We start from the raw sequence: 19,429 nt of genomic DNA on the forward strand, positions 1-19,429 counted from the left end.
CTCAAACGCTCCTCGTCACAGCACCATGGCATGTTGTTCTGAGGCCGCTGTCAGCACACACCAGTGTTCATTAGCTAACACTGATTTAAATATAAAACCCCTCTTTGTCACTAATCACTCCATTCAGGGATGGAAAGTCCACAGAGATAAAATTGTACCCGGTTAGTCAGCAGGTTTGTGAATATTTTGAGATGTTGGAGGTCATAAGTCAGTTTGCCAGCATTATCTTGATTTTCCTATGGAAGTCTTTACTCAGAAATAGTCTCCAAAAATGCAAGTTTAGCAAAACTTAGAGCTGAAATCATTGGAAAACACTAAAGATACTCATCAAGTTAAATTCACATGAGGGCAGTTACTGTGTAACAGGCAGATGCTTTTTACTACCCTTTATGTTTTAGTGCTTACTCACATCCAGAAGCAATAATACAGGTGAAAGGTTAGAATAAAAAATAATAACTTCCTAAAATCAAAGTGCAGAATTTTAGTTTTTTATATTCAGATCCATCAGCTGCACATGTGCATTTAGGGGTTTTTCAAACAAATCATGCACGAAAACAGTCTGAAGAGGGGTTGTTGGTGTCCCAGGCCAGCTGGCAAGCGTGGCATACAGAGGGTTTTTTATTCAGGGACCCTCTTCCCAAGGGTATTATCTTAGTCATCCTTAGCGGTCAGCGATGCAGGAGATGTCTGGGCTGGGAGCACAGTTTCCTTGTGAAAGACACCAAAGAGGATCCACCAATGCTCTTTATCTACCACTTCACACACACACAATTTGTATAACTTTGTCTCTGCTCGCTGTGCTCTATTACAGTGATTTATGTGCTGTCTGTCATCTGGAGCACTGGGGGAACATGAGAAGGAAGAGCAATAAACAAATAATGATCAGCAGAGATAAATCAGAAATAAGTCCACAAATGCTACCCCCAAGCAGGCAGCATTATTAAGCTCCCAAGGAAAGGGGCTGGGGGCTCTTTGGCAAGAGGTTAAATCCTGTGGAGGATCAGTCCAGCAGGATGATGTTTGAGAGATGAGAACAAGGCCAGAACAGATCAGCTGCGGACAAGCAAAAAGAAATTTGATATTGGGAAATAGGAAGAGGAGAGCTGATCATAGGGAGGTAAAGAGGAGAAAACCTGGAAGAGAGGGGTGGAGGGGAACAAGGCTGGATTTGGGCTCTGGTGCTGAATATGATGGGAGAATTACATCCCCCTGCCCAAGCAGGCAGGTGGGACAGGTGTTGTATATGCCACAGGCTGATGAAGTAAAAAATAATCCTTCCTTTTTACCTGTTACATGATGCCTTTTAATTCTGTTTTGACACCTCAGGACTCTTTGTTGTGGTCAAAGTACAACAGCATCCTAGAGGCTTCACCAGGGCTGCAGGAATGGAACGTGCGCAGGTATGTGACTGTCACATGTGGACGTGGGCGGGCTCGGGAAGGAGTGTGGGGGTAGAAGGGACATCAGAGATGCACCACCGTCCTTATCCAGACAGAAAGTGACATCTGCATAGGTTGCGTGATGGCACGACTGGCAAACAGCAGCACTGTGCTGGCCCTGGGGTCACCACACCCTCCCAGCAACAGCCATGGGTGACCAAACATGGAACTCGTTCTCAGCACTCAGCATCCCAATGTGGTTAAAAAGAAGTGGAGCCCTTTTAGAGATTAGCGGATAGTAAATTACTCCCTTCATTTGTTATTCGTGATGAATAATGAATTATTCTCATAACATTTACTATGCTCTTCATTTATTATACAGGACAGGGGAATGTTTAGAAGCTAATTATTTCTAGGAAGGCTCTACACTTGCAAAATATATGACTTTTTGCATATTTGTTATATCGGTGCCTTAAGTGGGGGAAAGGCTGTTCGTCTGTTCTAGCATGTTTCTGTCCCTCCAACACCCAGTTTTACCACTTGCCCATGGTCAAGACAGACATCTCCTTCACGATCAGCAGCTGAGCTGCTCTGTCCTCTTTGCAGGAGGAGCCCCAGGAGTAGGTCTGTAAAATAAATTGACACTTCTTCTTGCACACAGCAAAGTTTCATCAGCTGGTGGAGCAGAGATCTGTACCACACATCACCATGGTCACTGTACATCCCCCATCACTCTTTCAAGAGGCCACCATAGCTGCCAAGACGTCAGCAGAAGCAGCCAGAGAGAAATCCTGCGCTTTATTGCCATGTGAGCAACAAGCCAGGGGCTGTGAATGTCCCTCGCCTGAGAAATACCCAGGGCAAGAAGTGATGGCAGGGCTCAAGGCCACACGTTGCTGGGGAAGCTGGAGAGTGGAGTTGTGGGGACCCTGAGCAGGGAGAGAGGCTGGGGAGGTTGTTTGTTATTCTTGTAAGTATTATGTAGTGTATTAGGAGACTGAGTAATATCCTTAACAGCGATCTACCAGCAGCTGTAAATTATCAGTTGTAGTTGTCAAAACTAACTGTGCTGTGCTGCTGCTTACCAACAGATTTATCCTGGCCATTTATAGTTGATAAATAATTTATCGCTTATTTTGAAAAATGCTTTTCAGGAGACTCGAAGCTCCTGCCCAGCTCAGCTCCCCTGGGTATATGGCACAGCTCCCTGCTGGTCTGCCAGGCCAGCTGTGTCCATGTCCTCCCCACACATGCACGAGATGTTGTTCTGCCCTTCCAGAAGTGTTCTGCTACAAAAGACCACGCTGTGAGAAAAGTTGCTGTGTGTCCATGGATTAGCCCTGTTTGTTGCTCCCAGCTTGAAAAGGAGCATCACGGACCCAGCCCAGGCTGCCTCTGCCTGGTGAGGCTCTCTACTTTCTGACAGCTTGTGGGTCCAACCATTGAGACACCATTGACCTTGATGGAGTAATATACATTTACAGCAGGAGGTGAGCTAGTTCTGTGCTTTCTAATATCCTTCTTATCTATATTATGTGCCTAATATCAGTGTCTTCTTGTGGCCTCCAGTGATACCCTTACATATCCCTGGATAACTGTTACCAGAGCTAAGCCTGTGAGAGGTTTATAAACCCATGGGAAAAGATAGTTCAATGCCATGTTTCTGAATAATTGATTACCACATGCTTCAGTATAAAACTGATCTTCAGTGATGCCCTTTTGGCTGTGTTTCATCATCCCTTTTTGTTTTATTTTGATTCCCCAGCAGAAATCTCTCTCCACTAGCTGCCTTTGTAACCTGGTAGGAGCATTGTGAGCTGCCAGTAAATGATCTGTTATTTTCTTTTTCATCCTTGTAGTGGTAAATTATTGTGTCAGCACAGAGACGATGCAGGTGACTAACCTCATAAAACGTAGTAAATGATTAATAAAATCTCAAATAACAATAGCTCCATGGGCAGGCCATAACTCGCCACTCTTGAGCAGACCGCATGCCTTTAGAGGACACCGGCTGATTGCTCTGTGGGGGAGATTCTTTTAGCCATGAGTCAACATAGAAATGTCAACCTAGGGACAGCTCGTTAGCATTGACAAGAAGTACATCAGATCTTGATTTTCAGCCATAGGGAAGCCCCACTGTGCTGAGTGATTTCAGCGTGGGCTGGAGTCCCATAGGCAGGCATGGTGCTGCTGTCCCCCCACACCCGGGACACTGTCCTTGCTGAGCCACAGCCATCGAGGGGGACAGGCATCAGCATCTGGGCAGGGGGACATGTGTGAGCATGGTTGCATGCTCACAGGTGTGGGTGACAGAAGGATGCTTGGCTAAACTGCAACTGTGGTCCCAGAGACCCAGAACAACTACTCCCATAAACCCCCAATTTTTTTTATTTTTCTTTTTAAACAGAGAGAATTACCCTTGGTAAGGTTAAATCATCCACTATGGGTGGAATGAATGCTAAGCTAAAGCATGATCTTAGCAGATTTAAGAGGGGATGAAGTTTACACGTGCAATGACAAAAGTGGTCCTCTGTTCCTCAGATGTTTCTGCAGCAGCACGACTGTCTGGTGGGCACTCAAGTGCTGAACGGGAGCAGACACCCCTCATCAGAAATTACTTGCCTGGATCCTTGCCTGCTCTTCCCAGTGGGAAGTTGCCCATAGGCTGGACCACCAGCCAGCAGAACTGGGAAAGGTGCACACAGGAAGATGCTTTCCGTCCGTATTTATTTGTATAGCACCTCAGCAACTCAGTGCTACACAGGCTGTGCTTCAGCTGCATCCCTGTCGGTTTGCCATTTTCCTTCACAGACATAGTATTCTTGCGGTCCACAAAATAAATGTCTTTCTTGAAGCGACTGTTTATTCCCTGAAGACACCATGCAGGACAGAAACCTCAGAGAAAGGGAAACAAACTGTACTTTTCTATGTAACTCCAATTATTAATATTCCAGTATTGGCCAAGCACTCATAGAGCTGTAATGAGAACATCCTCTTATGTGTTGTTTCCAGAATTTATGCACAACAAGCAATACATAAATATCAATTAATGAAGCAACTATAGAAAAATTAATTAAAACATGAAACGATAGAAGCTTGTATTCAGCCCCCTAAAAAGGAATTACATGTTCATAAACCCCTCCCTTCTGCTCAGAAGAAAGCTCTCAATTCCAGAGGAAGGAAACCATTAATTTTTTTTAATTGCACAATACTTTTAAATTAATTTCCATAAGCACCACAAACAGCAAATGGAGGAGGGAAAAATCAAAGATTTCACAATTAAATTAGTACTTGGGAGCTGTCTCTTGCCTGTTGGTTACGATCCAAACTCCCTATAACTTGCCTGTTGTGGCAGATGTGCAGACAGCCAGCGGCAGCCTGGCTGTGGTCCTCCGTGAAGTCCATGATGTCAGGGGTTTGCTAATGGCACCTAAACCTATAAATCCACAGCTATAACCATTAATGCATTAATTAGCCTAAATGAAAATTTAAAATTGTAACACCTGCTGGTGTTTCAGCCACACTCAGGTTTGCTGGCAGAAGATGGTAAGTGGAGTTGGCCCTGGCTCCAGCACAACCATGGGAGCCTCTCTATCCACCATCCCGAGACGTAGATCATATACAAGGAACAAAGCAGGGAAATGGGCAAGGAGAAGCTCATGCACTGGTGGGGCAAAGAGCCACAGGCCATGCTTGGCAGCCAGCATGGGCAGGCTGGAAAACCTCATGCAACCTGCTCTCCCCACAAGATGACATCTGCAACTGTATTTTCTTTTTTTCCTGCAGTCATCCCTTTGGGTCCTTGAAGAGGCGTGAACCATTTTGTGCCAAGGAGCCACCAGCCAAGGTCACAGCCAAGCACTGGACTTTGAATACCATCAGGTACAAACTGCAAAAGACTCTGATCCTGTTTTTCCTCAGGCTTTTCTAACTGAGAGAAAGGAATGCCTGTTCACTTTCAGTGGAGAAAACGTGGATCAGTGTGACTGCCTTTTATAGAAAAATAACTGGAAAATAGGACAACTAGACGATGTTTCTCCTGCTTTTCCAAGAAGTGCATAAGACCTGCATCCACAGAGGGGATGAGCACACTAACATAGGATAAATAAAAGCCACACTGTGCTCTGCATGGTTGCATACATCTAAATGAATAAAACAGAAAATGTTGGGAGCTCAGAGTACCCCAAGTGACCAGTTTAGTGGAAAAGCTTTTCAGTGGTTCCTGAGCATCCTCTCACCTCCCCACGGTGACTATTACAGCAGTGTTTGCTGTACACTCCAGTGCCCTACAGGGATGCTCATTCAAGGACACACAGCTTATCTGTGACATTACAAGAACGTCAGTGCTAATGCTACACACTTACCACCTTTTATCTGAAAGGCTGAATGTGTTGGATCCTCATTAATGCTAGCAACCGTAATTATAATATTTTATTTCACCAGCACCCAGTGCTGAGGTTTCTGAGTGTTTTCCTTTAGGCAGCACCCTATTGACTTTGTGTGTGGCTGGAGGTTTGCCCAGCTCGGCGCCGCACGTCGGTTTGAGCCAGCACTTCAGGAACTGATCAACGCTGCTTTCATCCCAGGAGTTCAAGGTGCTCAGCAAACAGCTGAACTTCATTTGACCTACAGAACAAGGTGGGTTTTACAGCATCTACCTCAGAGATTGGTGAGTGGATGCAGATTTGCTAAAAATCACTGTGCACATGAGCTTGGGTGTTCAGGAAAGAACTGCTGAAGGCACTGACCTCCAAGCCATGCCCTGTCCCCAGCTGTCCCCTCCCTGCCATGCCCAGGCAAAGGCCATGCTGCCTTCCTAATGCTTTCCCTCCCTGGCTAGGAGCCACTCTCTGGAATTATTTCGCCTTCTGCATTTACTTATTTAACATCAAAAATACCATCCATTGGCAGCAATAGACAAAAATGACAGCATTTTGCCTGTGGCTGGGGTTTCATCCTCAAAGATCTTTACAAACAGTATGAAATTAATTCTTACAGGAGCCGGGCAGGTCAGTAACTATATTAATCTATATATATATCCCACAAATGGCTGAAGATGATATTCAGGATTTACAACAGTGCAACTGAGAGGTCAGTCAAGACCTGGAGAAGGCAGAAATTGGGTGAGGACCAGAGTTCAGCGTCACCAGAGTCTCCAGCTTAAACCCTGCCCTCAGCTTTCTGTGAAGCCCAGTTATGAGGATGTAACTGGGGATGAGGATTCCCACCTAACCGCATGGCAGGGTGAACGTAGCCTGTGGCTCTATTATGCCACATTTATTTATCATTTGTTCTGCTCTTTTCCCTTCTTTTTGCCCCATTCTGTAGTACTTAGAGCTGCGTTAATAGCAGCCTGGGCTGTGGCCAAGCATCCTGGTTGACCGCAGTGACCACCCCAGCTCTGCCTCCACCAGCGACCCCAACACCTTCACTGCCTGCAGCCCTGCCTGGCACCAGCAGCTCACGTGTTGGGATGAAGCAGGGTGTGGAACTCATTTCCTCATTTAACAGCACTTGTTAATTTTTCTCTTTTATAACCTGCAGCATTATCAGCAGCAAATTACCACTATCAATAACTCGTTAGTAAATAAAATGAAAGACAATGCCGCTGACATCGGTATGAAGCTGTGTCTGAGTGGCTCTGGCTTCTGCTTATTGGGCTTTTAGTATTCATTAAGGCCAGTAAACCATATGTGTTTAAAATGCTGATCTACACAGCACGTGTTGAACACTCAATCTGCATTAGCTGAGACAGCGGCTTGTACCAGCTCTGCTGCCTAACTAACTTGATTTATCATAGTTTCCAAAGCTCTGTTTATGAGGCTCTTTTGTTTGTAACAACTTAATATTTTTTTCACATGGGAGGATTTATCAACATCTGTGCATCACATTGCGTCGGGCGTTTGGGTGGCTTTGATTGTACTTGTAATGCTGGAGGAGATCTGGGGCGGGGAGTCGCTCTGCTTTCCTGTGACTGCTTTCTAAATGACAGCTAATTTAAAAGGGGGTGCTTCCTCTGGTCATTAGTCTCGATAGAAGGAAAAGCGCGTTATCATTTCCTCTCCTGTCCTTTCTCCGTCTGGTTGAGCAAAAGGAGCACAGGCAGCGAGAAGGGAGGTGGTGGGGAACTCCCCGCCACGGGCTGCCAGCCAGGTCGGGCGGCAGATGAAAAGATGGGTTGGAAATTGGTACTGATAAACAACCATCTTTGTGCATGCCACCAGACACTGAGTACGCGGGACAATGTTCTGGCATTGAATGTGTCCTTTCCAGCCAGCTTGGCCCTGAACAGATAAGATGTTCTGTGCTGTTCTGGCTGCTCTTATCTCTTAAGGCTGCAGCCTAATCACATCAAGGATACACAGAAACTGTTCCTTAACCCATGTACCTGCGACATTCTAACCTGGTGCCTTCAAAACCTGGCTCACACTCTCCCAAAAGCATGACCTCAGAGACAGTTTGTTCCAGGCACATTGCTATTAGGGAAAGACTGGGCAACTTATAGCAGCTTAATGATATAATTATGCTTCTTCCAGTGGCCTTGGGATCCCCTCTGGCCTCCCTTTTGCACACCAAAGTAGCTCCCTGGGAAGGAAATCCCTTATAGAGAAAATGTCTATAAACATACTTTGTGGCTTTGAGGTTTTTTCAAAATCAGGAAAAAACAAACAAACAAACAAAAAAAGCTAATATTAAAACATAGGAAGCTTTCTCTGATATGAAGTTATGACCAGCTTTACCAGAAATATATGTGGTTTCCTACTTATCTGCCTGTGAGGGTGCAAGACGGACACCCGTGTCTCCAGAGAGACTGGGACAGAAACATCGTGTAATGTAGTTGTGAAATGCTGTGGACTTGGAACGCGCAGGTTCTTTTGGGTCTCACTGATGTCATTTGGAGCCTATGTCCATGGGAGATATGAACCCAAACTTCTGGGATCCCCACAGCACCTGCCTTGAAAACCCTATAAGCCAGTGGCATCTTTTCAGGCCCTCATGCTGTCCAGCTCCTTGGCTGGATTAACTCTGGCAGGAGAGCATCTTCTCTCTGAGCCATGTCCTTGACCCAGCAAACACATCTCTGTTCCCATGCGAGGAGGAGTTTCCACTGCTGTGAGCTGGGCTTGTGGCTATTTTGCAATAGCAGTATGTGAGAACGAAGGTTCCAAGTTCCTGGAATAAATGTAGGGTTTTTTTTCAGGATAATTGGAGTATTTCTGTGGAGGAGGTGCTCTTCCCTGCACTGTCTATATCTTTGCATGCCTTGAAAGCTGCCTTTGAAAAGTCTGCATATACTTCATATCTTTACACTGTAGGATCCAGATTTTGATCCTCAACACAATGCCATTATTATTGTTTTTATTGCCATCATCTGTTTCTGTGCTCACTTGGAGAACTCTAGGGCCTTCAGTTCTTAAGATCAGAGCGTGGCACACTGTAATGAAGTGACTTGTTATAAAGTTATACCTCAGAAAAAAACAAAGGGCGGCACATGCACAATACCAGAGAAATCCTTGACATATTCCTTTTAAAGGTGATATCAATGGTGATATCTAGTATAAGCAATTTCTGCTGGACTGGATAGCAAAGGTTTCTCTATTCTCAAGCAGATTAATAAGTCTGATTTTTCTGTCTGTTCTCAGTAATTTAGGCTAAATGAAATGTGATACATGGGTGCACAGGTACTTGTTTCACCATTAGGAAAATTTCTAGTTAATGGGAAATTTCTTTGTCTGGACTGTAGACAAAAAAACAGACCAAGGAAGAACACCATTCTTCTGCCTTGGAAAAAAAAATATATATATTCCATGTTTCTATTCAGAAGCCCACCAGCCCATGTGAGGAGGTCACCTTCAAGCTGCACAAGGCATCAGTGTGGGGAACAGGCAACCAAGGTGCTGCTCATCTGACTTCATATATCTTCATGCATTAGATCAGTGTTACAGTGATGGTAGCAGTAGTTCTTTTGTAAACACACTTTACTGGGTCACACAGTGCATTTGTTTCCAACTTACTTATTCCTGGAATTTGGCATATAACTTCTGATCCACAGCATCTGTGGAAAGTTTTATTGGAAGGGGTAAAGTAGTGAATCAGAGTCAACAGTCCTGGATTTGATTCCTGGCTCGGCCGCTAACTCAGGCCATCGTTATGCAAACAGCCACTTGGTTATCTGGCTTCACACATAAAGACTTGCTGTCGTGCAGGACTGGGGCAATAATACAGGACTCTGGGGGAACATCTCTCTGTCTCTCCATTTACCCACATATAAAATATCTCTAAGAATACTTCTCTCCCAAGGTTGAGCTGACATTTATGGGTTTGCTTGGAATTCTTGGAGGGGAAGTGCTATTAAAGCACAGCGAATGATTATTAACTGATGGAAAGATATTTTAATGAAATATGCTGGCAAGTTTCCCTTTACTGTACAGTGCCAGTGTTAAATAGGCTGCTTGAAGAGCTGCAAATCTTTCCTTTCTGAGTGATTGGCTGAGAAATACTCAGAGCTGCTTCCCCCAGCACATTTGTTGCTACGTCCTTCTTGTTTCTTGCCATCTCTCCTTCATATCCTCCCCAATAAATTCAGCATTAGCTCAAAAGCTGAGGGAATCCACAGTTGTAACATGTAATCCTCACTCAAGTTTCTCACCATTGGGAAACATTTCTCTGGGTGGTCCTAATGAAATGTACTGCCTTTACGTAACCAGCCCCAAAAGCTCAGCCAACTCTGTCTTCCAAAAGCTTTCACTGGTGCCAACCACTCTGTGGCATCTGTGCCTTGGCTTAGACCACACAGGAGAAAAAAACAGTGAGGGGATGTGATAGGAATCAGAAGAGGTGCAGAGATGCAATTTTTGATCAAGATGAGTTTCTTGGGAAGCATCAGTGGCACTGGTGACACAAAGCCGAGCTGGGGTCTGAGACCATCACCCTAGTGTGAGATGAATTCCTCACCTGCCCAGACCCTGGGCATGGTCCTTTGTTGTGAGGTTTGGGGTGATTTCACTCGTGTGAAATCATTTTTTGTCCACAGAATGCATGAGGAAGCTGTGGTTGCTTATGAGGGCTGATGAGAAGACTTGCAGCAAGCGGACAAGCTCTCCCCAGCCCTTGGAGCAGCTGTGCTCGAGATGGGGAACTGCTGCAAGTTGTCCCCATGGGCACTTCACCAGACACTACTTCCTAGTGAATAATCTTTTTTTGCTGGAATTGGACCTAAATGTGCTCTGCTGGGACAACCATTTCCCTGAGCTGTCCCATCCAGAGGCAATAAGTCCTCACAGCCAATGACTCCTGTGGACTGAGAAGGCCCCCATGCAACCCACCCAAATATTCCTGCAGCCAGAATATAGCCATGTCCTTGGCATCGTCAGGGGTAGTAGATGCTTTTCTTCAAACACTTCTTCCCTAGGTCTGTCGAAAGAGATGACTTTGGAGGAATGTCCTGATGCCTCATCTTGAGAGTGTCAAGTTAGCCACAAACTTGAGGCAGGTGTTCGGTATCTTCTTTGCCCCCATCAGTCTTTCTGGGTGCCATGGAGAACTGAGACCCAGAAAGTTGTTTTGTGGCCATTTCTAGCTGTTGTCACCTCTCCTGGCACGGGAAGCCCTCCCGTGTTCATTCAGCCCCTGACAGTGTGCAATGTGAGTGGGAAAGCAAAACAAACCCAAAAACCCCTGCAAGCAGAGATCACTGTAGAAAGATTGACTTCTGCAACTCAGAGCTACCTTCGAGGAATGCAGCGAAAGCCAGCCAAAGACACCATCTGTTTGTGGCGGAATGTGTAAATTTATATCTATTTCTGAATTCTTGAGTTGTGAAATTGGAAATGTCTCAGCTGCAGCGTACATAATACATGAAACACCATGGAGATCGACTCTGTGTTTGATCCCAGGACACGTGCCCGCTCATATTGAAACTGAATGAAATGAGGCAAGACCATAGCAGCCAGCAGGAACCATTGCAAAACTTCTGTGTTTTGCCTTTGCAAAGCTCTTTCAGAGGACTCACCAGGACTCACCATGGAAAAGTAACAGCAACTTGATCAGCCAGTTTCCCACATTATGTGTCAGGCATTTCCAGTGCCTTTTCCCCAAAAATCAGCTGGCTTTCTGACTATGAATCACTCAGATTCACATCATCCAGAAACCTGACTGGTCCTGATTTTCAGTTCTGTTCTCTTTCAGTGGTTCACCTCGCACCTCTTCTCTTTCTTTCAATGCCTGTTCCTCACACTGAGAGGGTGAGTTTTTCACCTCCAACCTCCTTAAAATGTTTTGGAGGAATGCTTGTATCTCTAGGCAGAAAGACCATCCATCAACAGAGGCCAGGAAATCAAATGGCACAGTGAGTCAGAAGCTTTGCAGATTGTTCTGGGCAGCCCAGAGGTGGGTCCCGTCTACTGACCATGGGCAGGAGCACCCTGATTTGGATGCCAGCACTTCAGGTTAACATGAGTCCTTGATCTAGTAACTCACAGCCTCTGGTGTTGGTGTATATCAGCCTGTTGTCCACTATGTCTGTTTAAAAGGGTCATTCTTCAGGGGACAAATTACCCTTGTGTTTCTAGCCCACAGGGACCTGAATCCTTGTTGGATTTTCAATGTGCTTCTGTGCAACCATGATAAAGATGGGAAAGAAAGGGAACAGCCACCGGAGTGTGGAAATTTTCCATGAACCAGTACAGAAATGCTACATGCCATCAGCACAGAATGTTTATGGTGGTTTTTACAAGTATGAATATCCTTAGATTAGGTGGGCAAGGTGAACATTTTCTTACCCACGTTCTAGCCTGTTATTCAGGTTGCATATTAGTGAGCTCTGTCTTTCTGATATAACTACCCTGTCAATTGTCTCACAAATACATTGCACCCTCCCCTTGATTAAAGTTGCATAGAGCCTTCAGCTTTGTCAATGGTGCAATTTGCATTTTACTTGGCTTACAAGCCTTGGGGCTTTTTCTTATATAGGATATGCTATACAATAATTAGCCTGGAACCAAGACAATATGTGTTTGCATGATAATGAGGTGTTTTCTTCTTTCAAAGCCTGACTTGTGTTGAAAGGGTTGTATTCCAGTCATCTTCCAGTCATTTAGCGTAATTCTTGCATGTATTTTTCAACAGGTTTTGGCCAGACACACTGCTTTGGGGTGTTATGAATACGGCCGCTAGGACTATTTGATACCAGGCCTCAAGCTGGCAGAGCTGGCTGTGAATAATGTGGCACAGGTAAGAATTACTTGGGCCCTTTAATTATTTTAATTAATTAAGTTTTTGAATTGTAAACATTTTAAAAAAAAATAGACTATTTTGGAGTTTTGAGGCATTAGTTGGATGCCATGGAACACTTTCAGCACCTTTAGCATATTCTTACCGTCTTCTGATTTCACAGAGTTTGGGCTCTTTCCTATTTATTAGTGCTGCCCCTTGGATAATTACAGCTCTCCTCCTCTGTGATCGCCTCTGATCATATTATAATTTCCTTTAATCTTCATTTGAAATTTCCTTAGATCCAGGATCCAGAATAAATTTGAGTGTTATTGATCAAAATAATGTGCCACATCTTAAAAGAGCCCTTACTGCATGGTGCATATTCTTGTAGCTCATTACAGCAGAATCACTTTGAAATGCAGTCTTGTCCCCTTCCCTGTAATGGGAAGAAATGATCTAGTCTTGATTATACTATTGTTCCTCCTTTTGGTGTAGAATTAACATCAATCAGCTGGACAGCATGATTGATTTTCTGATTAATAAGGCATTTGTATCAGCTTGCATAACCACACAAAGCTTAATGGGTTCCCTACTGTATCTGAAACTGATTTTGTGTGTGTGAATTTACTCCTGCACTTGGAAACATTCTTACCTAGGGGTGAGGCTAGTGAGAGCACCTTTCACGTTTAGCTCCCCAGTGTAGTGAATGCTTTAAAACATGTTTCACCAACCACCAGAACCAGATTTAAAAGATTATTTTAAACAATTACTTTTATCCCAAGACAGAAAAAAAATCAAGAGATGTGGGAGAAAGAATTAATGCTCTTCAGGGAGATGTCAACATACAGTGGATGGCACAGCACAGCACTGCCACAGCTGGCGTGTGCGTTAGGGTCATCCTGGGGTGCCCTTTGGTCAGCGTTGCATCTCTTCATTTGGTTTATGCTAAAAAAAGTGTTGGATTATTAAAATGACCCAACCAGCTTTACTCTGAGCTCAGGGAGTGTCTGTGTGCTCCACCATGGGCTGTGTGACATCCCATGTGCATTTTGGTGGCAGCTGTGCCCTCAAAAACATGCTGGAGCATAGAGATATCCCAGCCCTCCCAGGTCTCTTAAACATCGGAGATGGCGGCTGGAGAAGAGAAACGCCAATTTATAACCTTAAAACTCTGCCCAGTGCCAAGAAAACCTGACTGCTGTTGCTACAGACACGAGACCGTAGAGTCATGGTGTGACCAGGCAGTGATGAGGAACTGGGCCGTGTCCTTGGTGAATAAGTAAGCAGAAAACCTGGAGGAGATCTGTCCCACTTTGAGCTCCTTTTCTGGGTTACGGCAGCTAATTGCTGTGACAGCATAAATGATTTACACGTGTGTGGCTGGCACAGGGTGCGAGCAGCCCTCACCTCTGCCTGCGTTTGAAGGGCTGTTTGCAGCCAGAGGCATGGCTGCATCTGCAGCCACACACCCCCAGCACACTGCACATTGAGTCCCATTTCCCTGGGAAGATGGTGAGGAACTCCAGCACAAGCTGAGCAGAGAGGGTGTCCTGCAGGACCCAGCTGCAAGAAAAACACTGGCTTGAGAAATTCTGCTCTGGTGCACCAGTTTTCTTGCACATATAACCTTCACATACTGCCGGTCAAAGGAGAACAAAGCAGAAATCAACATGAAGAGCTGTTACCTTCTTTGATTTGACTTTGATCTGGCTGCACTCAGAAAATTATTTCATTCTTATTTTGCATCGTTCAATGGAAGGACAGATACTGTGGGCTCAGCTCCTGTTACGAATCTCCCTTTGGCTGCACAGTCCCCAGGAGCAAAACATGAAACAAAGACTAAATCTTGCAGGCAAACCAAACAAAACGAGGTCAAAAAAGTTCCATGATTTTAATCTATCTTGTAAACTAAGTGCAGTGCAGATGGGAGCACGGAGCGGCTTCTTCACAGTCTTCTGCCCTGTCTTATACTTGCTCAGCCCCCTTGCACTAAATTATAAATCTGATGGCAAAAGCTATACATCAGCACAGATTTTGGCCCTTAGCCCTTACATACTGTCTAGAGAATGAACAAGCTTCACAATGTTAAAATAAATAGACTCACATGCAAGCCTGAGATGATTTAAATCAGCTCTCTGTTGCAAGAAGCCATGGCCACCCACGTTGTAGTTACTGCATCTGGGACAAACTGTCAGGAATGGCAGCTCCGAGGCTGTGGGGGGACAGGGGGCTCGCACCGCTCACTGCTGAAGGGAGAATGTGAATTTAAAGCTTGGGGAAAAGAAGGATCTGGGAATAACCTGCTATGGACCTGCACTGGCTGCTACAGTGATGTGCTGGAGGGTTCCTGGCCGGGTCGAGCTGATGCACTTTATTCCTTGAATGATATGGCTGAAATGGTGATGTTGGTCTAAAAAGGCAAGTGGTACTTCCAGTAAAATGAGAACACCACAATTTGGCTTTAAACCGTACTAATCTAAAGTGATTTACTGTACGCAACATGATGGCATCTCATTCTCTGTTGAGACATAATGAGATACAGTTGGAGCTTCACGTCAAATCAGCCCTGGCATTTCAGGTCACTTTAGGCTCCATGCCTCAGAGCAGCAGCCAAGGATACAAAACCTCAAATCCATTTGCATAGCAACATCCCAGTACATCTGATATGAAAAGTTATGTGACTTCTCTACCTAGGCTGAAAAAGAAAAGGAAAAAAACTTTTTAAAATATTAAATATTTAAAAAAAAAAAAAAAGTTACTAGAGAAATCAGACACCTACAAGGCAGGACAGGCTGAGTTCACAGAGCCATCCCTCAGATCACCTCCTGCCAGCTGGGCAGTGGGACATCTGTGGTGATGCTGTTGGCCAGCTGAGACTGTGCAGTCATGTTAAACCTCCGGGGATGCAATTTAAACTAAAATATTTCAGCCCTTCTTGATGAGATCAAAACCACACACTGTAACAATGACTCGGCTGGTGTGTAGTAAAGGAGGAGAGGATGAAGCAGATGAGCTTTTGCTTTGTATCTGTGTCATGAGAGACGAGTGCAAGCCATAGGCCTTGGGGACTGTTCCGCTCCCAGCACCCCAGCTGAGTAAGGAGGAGATTTTGGGGCTGGAACTGCCTCTTTTGGCCATCATGATGGGTGCCTTCCCACGAGAGCAAGGAGCAGGGCTGGGTGTGGGGCCTCCTGGCCTCTTTTTTAGATGCTAAAGTAAGATTTCTGGCTCTTGAATTAACCTCTCTGTGCCCTATGTTTCCCTCAGAGGTTTTCCCTGGTGCTGTTCAGGTTCTGAGGCTGCTGCCAAGGGCAGCTGGCTGCAGGGACCCGCAACCCCAGCACATGGCTCTGCTACAAGAAAGAACAAAACCCTGTCACCCAGGCAGGGTCCTGCTTCTTTTTCTTTCTCTTTGTGTCTCAACCTCCTGACAGACACCCGTCAATTTTTATATCATGTGTCGCATGATACACACATCCATCTTGGAGACGCTCAGCTTGTTGCTGTGATCTTTGATTGAAACAACATGGGATGTTGGAGCAACAAGTGCTAACAGCTCGTCTCATGAGTTGTTAACTTGGTTCTCATTTAGATTTTATATTTGGCCTGTGTTTTATCCTTCTGGGGAATGTGTCATCTCTCATTAGTCTGAGATCACGTAATATTTTGTGTAACCGCCTTATTGATTGTTCTAAATGTGCAATCATTTATTGTTTTACTTACTCCGTTGGCTGAATAACATTCCTTTCCCCAGGAGTGAGGTATTATGAAATAATATGAAATGTCTCCTCCTCTCTTTCAGAAAAAAAATCCCATCCTAAAAGGTGAAAATACTTAACTCACTTCATGTGTCAGCCTTTAAAAGAAATCTGTATGTTGGGCAAATATTTGTAGTTTCTTGTGGAAATTTTTTAAAAGGAAATAAAAATAAAAAAATATTTTGTTAAATTCCACCTCAAAGCAAAATATTTAGATATTTTCTCTTATTTTTACTAATTCATTTTAATTGAATGCCGGTACATTTCATCTCAGCAGACCCATTGTAGCAGTAGCTAAGAAAAGAGCAGAGGGGCCCCCAGCCCAGCTCACCCTCTTCTATGCTTTCTGGTGCTCCCCAGAATAAGTGCAGTTACTAAGACGGAGGAATGGTTTGCAGGTGGTATTAGATAGTTTGGAAGGCACTTGGGAACTTGGAGTGAGTCATGCCGAACAAGGTGATGTAGCAGAGAATTTCAGGGTGATTATTTGGCTTTTCAAAATATCAGGCTCAAAATGAGCGTTATTATTTTTCATATTATTCACTGATGTCATCATAGCATCTGCTTGAAAGCTGGTGGGATTTTAAACGACCTGCAAAAAAGGTGAATATCTTCAGGCGTGTATCACAGTGAGGGCTGGGGATGCACTGTTGAGTCGGACACTTGGTCCGCAGAATCATGCACGATGCAAGAGCATCCTCCAACACAGCATGGCCAGTAACTGTTCAGTTGCTATTTGGGAGGGAATCCTGTGCTTGCAATGAGACTCAGGCTTTTGTTTTAAGTTGTACAGAGATGGGGCTCAGGCACCCCTGTGTGGGGTCACCCAGCCATCTGGGGGGATGCCTCAGACGAGCAGAGGGAAAGGCTGCCGGACAAACGGCTCCCGGTTCCTTCTCTGTTGGATCATTTCCTCCTCTCATCCCTGAAATACTTCAGAGGAAGGTTTATCTTTTCTTAATCACAGGACGTTGTGCAGTGTCTCTGTAATATTAAAATATCTCCTGATTTTCTGGGGGTATTCTGTTAATTAGTAGGTTTCTCCTCCCAACTAGGCTGTAAATGGGAAGAGTACATACTAAACCGATTGCCCTACTTATGTAGCTACTCGGAGGAATGCTAAGAAGGATTAACATGCATAGCAGAAGGCTTATGACCCTGGGAGACAGAAGAACCTGAAATAACCTTAATATCCTGTCAACTCGCATTACCAAACCTCAGTGAACAAGAAGAGCCTATTTAGTAGCCTGTCTTGGAGGAAGAATTCATATCTTTTATCTAGCTTATTCCTCCCTCTTTTCAAATGTAAGTGTTGCCTTTATCTCTCCTGATTTTATTTTTATGAGGCATAATAAAGCTGCCTCACTCCCCCACATCCCCCGATCCTAAATAACACCCCCATGTCTCAGGTCCCTAGAGGTGCCTTTGTCATGCTGTTGTGTGGTGAAAACCACCTGCACCCAGCCAGGCTGGGCAGAGGGACACAAGCCAACCCCAAACGCTGCTGCAGTGGCACCTCATGCCCACCCATGACATTAGCAGTGCCACCCCTCTGCTCCTGCATGCTCTGTGCCAACGCTGGGCAGGAGGAAGGTGAGCTGCCTTAAAATGTTGTAAATATTCTCTTTTAAATATTTAATTATCCTACATGAATTGCTGTTGTGGATTTCAGAATTGCCCCAAATGGAGCCCTATCAAAGCTGTGAGCACCCGTTGTACCCACACCAGTGCCTGCTCCTTATGGTCACAAACATAGTTTGAAGTCCATAAGAGATTTCACCCAGATATTTTCCTGTCCCTGGTCTTCCAAAATTGATCGTCTGGTTTTCTTGTGTGTTCGATCTTCATGGAGAGCTTGGTTGTCATCAGACCCCTTTTTTCAGTGCACAGCACAGCTCGGCCATTCTGAGGCCCTATCATCACAAAAATAAATATTAAGAGTTATAATAAAGAAGGAATTCCCATCCCCATAGACATTTAACACATGTACATTTTAACACAATCCTTCTCCATTTTGACCCTGTGACGTTCACGAGTGTCCACGAAACTAAATGCACCCCTTGGTGCCGAAGTGACAACCGTTGCTGGTATTTCAGTCCCTTAATCCCCCACATGCTGGGGACAACCCAGCCCTGGCCACCAGGTCTCCGGTTCCAGGAGCATCATGGACATGGTTCCAGGAGGGGTACACTTTAACAGGAGTGTTAAAGTGTACCCTTTATGCATACACTTTATGCAGCAGTGCTCCTGTGGCAGGCAGCATCCTTGTCATTGTTAATTATTCTTCCTTTCTCACCTTTCCTCTTGGGGTTTAGCTCAGCCCTGCTAAAAGAGGAGTTATATCTTTAATGCAGAAAAAAAAAAAAAAAAAAAAAAAAGGTCAGAAATGCATCCTGCAATTAAAGAGTTCAGTCTAATTAGGACATAAAAATACACATGTAATTGCCTTATGTGTCCACTTCTGAGATTCCCTTTCAGTGTTAAATATGTATGGAGCACCTTCCTTGACAAATGACATTTTTGTTACAGTTCATGGGGAGCAAAACTTAGCTTAAAGAGGCAAGAAACATGGGGGAAAGAGCTGACCCTTGCTGCTACACCCCCAGAACGGTCCACTATGCCGGCTGCAAGCCAATCCTGCTGCAAGGATCATTGGAGGGAAAGGGAAGCAGAAATCAGTCCCAGCATTGGGACAGTCTCCCATGTCTATGGGCCAGGAGAGAAACATGCTGAGCATAGAAATAGGTCAGAAATCAACCAATGCATTCTCCAGTCACCCTGCTTTCCTTGCTTAAATAGAGGAAACATCAGAAGCTGCATTTCTATTCAAAGTGAAGGCCTTTGGGCTTGAAAGCCCTAGTAGCAAACGCATAATGAGGGAAAGCAACAAATACAAGTATTTCTCCTGTATGAAGGAAAACAGAGAATATAGTGAGGAGAAAACCTAATCTGGGATGCATACAGTATTTATTCAGGCTACATTTTTCAAGAGCAGCAATCTAACTCTGCACCTGCTGCAGGAAATAATTCAATTCTTACTAAGGATAATAGTAAAATTCCCATTTAACAGGATGACAA

The 19,429-nt window shown here is 44.6% G+C and overlaps 1 long non-coding RNA gene across 1 annotated transcript in view; it reads left to right on the forward strand.

Annotated features, from left to right (window-relative positions):
* The window catches only part of LOC110361785 (uncharacterized), a 236,223-nt gene that overhangs the window by 154,283 nt on the left and 62,511 nt on the right, over nt 1-19,429 (forward strand). Inside the window, exons 5-8 of the long non-coding RNA XR_002418583.2 lie at nt 1,327-1,400; nt 5,166-5,261; nt 5,859-6,017; nt 12,507-12,611. This is a non-coding gene — a long non-coding RNA (uncharacterized LOC110361785). The remainder of the gene's footprint in view (nt 1-1,326; nt 1,401-5,165; nt 5,262-5,858; nt 6,018-12,506; nt 12,612-19,429) is intronic.

The sequence above is a fragment of the Columba livia genome, chromosome 9 (genome assembly GCF_036013475.1).
Source record: "Columba livia isolate bColLiv1 breed racing homer chromosome 9, bColLiv1.pat.W.v2, whole genome shotgun sequence".
Taxonomy (NCBI): Eukaryota; Metazoa; Chordata; class Aves; order Columbiformes; family Columbidae; genus Columba; species Columba livia.